General features: G+C 35.6%; 1 long non-coding RNA gene across 1 annotated transcript; it reads left to right on the top strand.

Annotated features, from left to right (window-relative positions):
- On the top strand, positions 1–6384 carry LOC112459913. Its single transcript, XR_003041388.1, has 3 exons — positions 1–214; positions 5634–5785; positions 6311–6384. It is a non-coding gene; the product is annotated as an uncharacterized LOC112459913 (long non-coding RNA).

The following is a 6384-nucleotide window of genomic DNA, read 5'->3' as shown; positions in this document are numbered from 1 at the left end:
TGAGGCATCAGTCGAACGCGCGAATTCGTGCGGTACACCTCCGTGCGGTCGTACTAAAAAAAAAAAAAAAGATTTATGTCTTTTCGCTCCGAGATCAAGCGAGCGGAAAGCGCATAAATCTTCCTTAATATCACGTTTCTTCGTCCTTCAAGGGCCTACCCCGGCGCGGGATTGTCAATCTATCTTGAAAGATTTCCCTACGTCAACCTGAAGGGTGAGTCTCGAAAGGCGGTCTGAGCGTCCCTAATTGTGTTTTCGAATTCGCTCTGTCGAGAGGACAAAGCGATGATAAATATTTGATTCTCCTCACGCACATTTTTATCCGCGCGATCGATTATCTAATCAATCCACGGAAACATCGATTCGTGTCCCTGATACCGTTCTAAATCAATTTCAAGATCGACTTGCATTCCGAGACCGATAAACCAAAGAAGTCTACCAAGAGATAAGTTTCCGTAATTTCATCAATGCTGCAATGAGAACATAAATACTCTGTTAATAAATAATACTCGATTTGTACAATTATTCCGATACCTAAATTTAATGCTTTTGAATAAAAATGTAAATTTGCGGCCAATTAATATTAAAATTTTAATATTAAATATATTGTACTATTTTTCACGTCTTTTCTAAAGACCATTATACAGTGGAAAAATTTAGTTTTCTTAAAACAGATAGTGAATGTTAATTACATTTTTAGCTTTTATTGCCACATTTACATCCCCTATTTGGTTTTATCTCTATAATAACTTGTGAAAACTTGAAGAAGGGCAAGCGGTGATCGACGAGTCGAAAGTAATGACTAAATAAAGCCACAAAAGCCTATTCATCACAAAGCAAACGTCATACGCACGTAACACGACGCACGTGTGGCGTCAAGAAAGTTAATTACTGCCATACACATATGCGGGCATAGATGAAGTTAATTAACCTCGGCAACGATTGTCGATACAGTTGATTAAACGCGCCAGTAATAAAGAGGCGCCTATGTAACTGACGTTACCAAACAATATTGCCTTAATTGTCCGCGACTTAAAATGTATACGCAGACCTCTTTGCAAATATACCGATAAAATGTCGGGCAATGCTCATTCGTTCGCTACCTTAACACACATAGCACGTGTTATCGTCGCGTTTACGTTATAAAATGTTTGCAAAACATAAAAATATCATCACGTGAAGTAACGAAGATTAAAACTGGAAGTTCATAATTAGCACACACACATGAGGAGATCTCTCATGAGAAGATGGAGTTCAATGATTGTACATTGGAGGGGCGCTTTCAAGATTTTCTGTAAATTCCAATTATTAACCGAATCATTATCTTTCGCGAATATTACAGTATTAAATTCGTAATGTCAAATTAAGTCATATTTTTAACCATTCCTATAAGTCGCCACTGCTCCTAATACTCAATGCCGTTAATTTAACTTAATAGAGTTAAAATAATACTGTTTTATATTAAAATAATAAATTTCGGCACACATGGTGGTTAAAAATAACAAAATATTATTTAGCTTAAGGTATTCAAATTTCATCCTTTAACAGCGTACGTTCGATTTAAAAATACACACGACCAAAATGTTTTAAAATTTAGCAAGACAGGAAATATTATACTTATGTATATCATTTAGCTTTATCAGTTTTCCGTAACAGCGACGACGCGCGTGCATGCACTTAGATATTGCCAGTCTGTTTTCCGTCGGGGAAGTCGACAGCGCTCATTGTGCAACAGATTACAATATTGTTACGTTCCCGTCATTTCCGCGACTCGCGACCTCGCAAATTTTTACATAAACATCAGCTGAGCTAAAAGAGACAAAGCGAAAAAAGTGTCGCGTGATGCGCTGCGCTAGCAAGTCATGTCGAGCGCATCGTTGCACACCGAAGTACGAAGCACAGTTAGTCCCCTGAGACCTTAATTTCGAGTCGTTAACGAGACATGGTCATTTCAGAGACAGGAAATGTCGTTTCGCATTAAGAACGTGGAATTGCGTGTAATCGTCGATCGACTGCCGTTTTAGTTCTCGTTTTCCTCGTCCGCGTGCATTTTTTCCTGCATAAAATATAACGATTCCATATATTATAATTTACGAATTTAAAATACTTATTATATTGATTTTATTATTATTACGATTATTACGATGTGCAAAATATAAATAATAAGTAATAATAATTAAACACATCAAGCAAATATCGTATAAATTACATCATTAAACTTTTACATAACCACCAAAATCTAGCACTACAAAATTATTTAGAGTCAAAACCAGCAATCAATTAAAATTATCCTGAGTCAAAAAAGAACGATATTACTTTAAACTCAACACAAAGTTTAAATTCTAAGAAAGAAACAATTACTTAGATCGACATTACTTAACCATTTATGGAAATTTATGAAATACATTTACGTACTTAAACTGTAAAGCTATTTTATGACTGATAATTAATTAGTGAATTGTGCTCAAATGATTAAATTATTGGAATTAATTAAATTAATTAAATTATTTTATTATACTATAAATTTTTCTTGCTGCGTGCAACGCGTGGGTAGCATTATATTGTTTAAAAGTTTCAGTTATAAAACCTGAGGTGCTATTTCAATACGTTTTATGTTTTTCTATTACATAAAAGTCATCTAATTAGTTTATACATTATGCAATACCGGAAGCGCGAGACTTTCTTATCTTTGATTTCTGGACGCGATGGGCAAAACGCGTGATTTGCCCGCTCGGATAATGAACAACGATAGCATCGCTTCGTTAATTATAGTTATATAATATTCGTAGCTCCATGCGCGCGATAGGATCTCACAGGCTTGAATTCAATTACTTCACAGCGATGTAATTGCTTGCGAATTGCTTCTGACACAATTTACCTATCGCAGACAGTTTCGAAACATTTCTTTTTTATCATTAGCATGCTCTTGCGGAAAGAAACGATAAATGATAATGAATTTTCAAGAATCGTTCCGTAGAAAATCATTTATTAATTAATTGATCACACGCAGAGCTTATCGTGGACGCCCAACGAACGTATATTCGGTGGATGAGCTATATTTAGGGTTTTGGCAATCGTTTGCTCTTGTGTTTAATCAAATAGCGTTATCATGGCCCCGATATAGTATACGTACAACCCGATACGAGCCGACCTTGCATCTGCAACGTATAAGGAGGCCATGTATCATTTGAGAATTATACAGAGCTTCAAATTAAGATTGTGTCTGCATCAGATAGAATTATAGTAATATTCTAACAATAATGTAATGAAGAACTATTCCGAGAAATCTTATGGAAAGATACGTGACACATAACAATTACGTGGATTATTTGACAACTGATGAACTTAATATAAAGAACTGAAGCATATTTTCCTTGGAAAATTGTAAAAACTTTTTCTTAAAAATAATTAAAAATAAATTTTCTTTATTATAGATTATTGTAAAAGCTAGAAAGGTAGAAAAGCTGAATAGGTTCCACAAATACAGGAAACGAATATCAAAACTTTCCAGACAATTTTAAATTATCAACTCTATCTTTTATTTGGAGTATTATCAGAATGTTTGATGTCAGAAATTCAAAGATTCCGAAAAGAATAGTATTTCTTCCAATGTTGATAGAAGAAAAGTTATTTTATACCAAAGTCGCGAAATAGTAATAATTACTAATAACCGAGGTTTTTAAAACGTCGTGAATAATGGGTACGTCTAAAAGATATCACTTCGAGATTCCTGCGTTGTTTGCATATTGGTGATAAAACGGAGTGACACCTCACGGGCCTCGTGAAACAATACCCGAGGGAAGATTAGAAGTGAAAAACAAAATAGATACAGTATCATGTGCACCTTGCGAAAGATTCTAATAAAACCGAATGAATCACTTTGTCACGGCGCGACAAAATCAACAACGCGGCCTGAATTATCGAGTGATTTCACAAGATGCATGCCGGCCTTGTCGCGAATCTTCTGTGAAAGAGCACTGCTGAGGAGAACAACGATCGCGAGCCTCTCAGCTTTTAGTGAAAAATTGAAGATGTTCCTGTGCACTTGCAACTTGGCAGGCAATTTATATCTATTCAATAGAACAAGCGATGTAACTTTCATTAGATCGTTCTTTTAGAGGAGCAAAACATGAATCTTCCGGCAGTAGCTTAAACAACACGTGCATCAATGGCACCGGCCTGCCAAACTGAATTTTCTAGACGTATTTTAATTATAAGAAAATTACGAAAAGAAGAAAAAGAAATTATTGTTAAAATTATTATATATTTAGTTTCTAGATAGACGAATAAAAATATCTTCAAGATAAATCTTTAAAATCTTTTTTATATATAAAATATATGAAATTAATTGATAAATCACCGTGAAGTAATAAAAAGTATTAAATATGCAATGCAAATTGCAAATTCATGATTGCAAGTGACGTTTATTGCAATACTTATAATGCATTTTGGAAGTCAGCATATATCTTTATAGAGCTTCTTTCCAGAAGAATTAGCGTAATCGCGAATTGGAAACCTTAACGAGAAGGAAAAGATGATCGGGCTTGGTAGAGAGTCGAGAATATTCTCATCATCAGCATGTGCTAATGCATTGTGACGTCAAGGTACAATATATCACGTGCACCAAACACCATTAGCATAAGCATGTGACTGGTGTGGAAGCAATCGGCTCACTCTCGCGACGAGACCGAGTCGCATATGAAAAAAGAGCTGCGCGTCGAAAAGTGGAGTAGTTATAGGATGAGCGTAACGCGAACCGAACGAGTCAGAAGGCTCAGCGAAGGAATCGAGTGCTAGTCATGAGTGACTTCCGCGTGAAGCGATATTGAAGAATAATCACCTGTTTAAAGCCGCTATGAAGAAAGAAACGTGACACGTGAGTGAGTCATGAGTGACCGAATATAATCACCGAATAACTGTAGCATTACGTGTTCCGCTCAATTATGACTGTCAGCTTAATTAAACATTTCTTCGACGCAAGTGGGACATAATTATTAGTGAAATATGTTAAATGTATATTCAAATGTGAGACAAAGTTATATGAATCATCCTAGATGCCAAAGACGATTAAATTATTTGCCTCTTAATTAATTTGTCAATTTAGCTAATTGCCCCGCGGAAAAAAAATAATTAAATCGCTCAGACTTTGATTTTTGATAAACTAATGAAGTAATCTTTCTTTAATGTTAAATATTACTGTGACATAATTATGGATAAAAATTACGTTGTAAATTAATTAACGTGCTATCGATAGAAACGCTATCATTGATAAAGACAAAAAATATTAAAATATCGCTAAATTTTACTGTATACATAGTGTATATTTTGTGAAGACTTGTGTGTATATAAAAAATAGAATTAAATGTTTTGTACCACGAATTTTCAATGTATAATTTGCATGTCGTTTATTTTATTTTTACAATAAGCCTGTTCTTTTCAGCTGAACTTCTGTACGGTTCATCTTTCCTCTTTTTCTTTTCATGTTGGAGAGAAAAAGAGAAAAGATGAACCTTGCAAGAAGTTTAGCTGAAAAGAACAGGCCTAATGTAAATCTCTGTATCTTTTTTTTTTCCAATAAAACAATACAAACTCTATAGACGTTTAAAATAAATTGCGACGTGTTTTCTTTTCAGGCGTCAAAAGAATTTGCTTTGGACATGCATTGGACGAAGATAACATGAGGTTCTCGTGCTTTCCGAGAGCCAATATCCTCGGGCAGAGGGGTAGCATCAATCTCACCCCTCTGCCGGGCTACGAGGACTCTTCCAGCTTCACTATAGGCGTCGTACGTCTTATTAACGTAATTCATAAATGAATTGTTCGTCATTTAAAGAGACATGAATCCACGCTTCAACTTTTTGATTTAATTGAAAAATGCCGCTTAAGGTAGTCCTTTCGCAGTACCCAGCCAAGCAACACAGTCCGCCGTGAGGCAACCGTAAACAAACACATTGCGACATCCCAACAATTACGATAATACAAAATACGATTCACACGCACGATTCAATCGCATTCAACCATTCACCAATCCAAAAAATACAACAGTAGTATGCGGTTGGACTCGATTCTAACTTAAATCGAGTCCAACCGCACCACCACTGTTGACACTTTTTCAATTAGCAAACAATCAAATACGATTAAATCGCGCTCGCAAAATCACATTTCACATCACTACAACTACTGGAAATGCTGCAATATGCCTGCCATCAACCACCTCACGACGGACTGCCACCCGACCAAGTGCCGCAAAAGGACCACCTTAAAAGTAAAAAAGCTTTTTTTTTAATTAAAATATTCCCATTTCCATTAGATACGCCCGTTACCTGGTAACTTGCCTTCGTTAACTGTAAATGGCACCGGTCCAACATCGTCCGCATCATCAAC

The sequence above is a fragment of the Temnothorax curvispinosus genome, unplaced genomic scaffold (genome assembly GCF_003070985.1).
Source record: "Temnothorax curvispinosus isolate PA1 unplaced genomic scaffold, ASM307098v1 QBEX01010219.1, whole genome shotgun sequence".
Classification (NCBI taxonomy): Eukaryota; Metazoa; Arthropoda; class Insecta; order Hymenoptera; family Formicidae; genus Temnothorax; species Temnothorax curvispinosus.
Note: the sequence above shows the minus strand (reverse complement) of the source record. Positions and strands in the feature narration are given on the sequence as shown.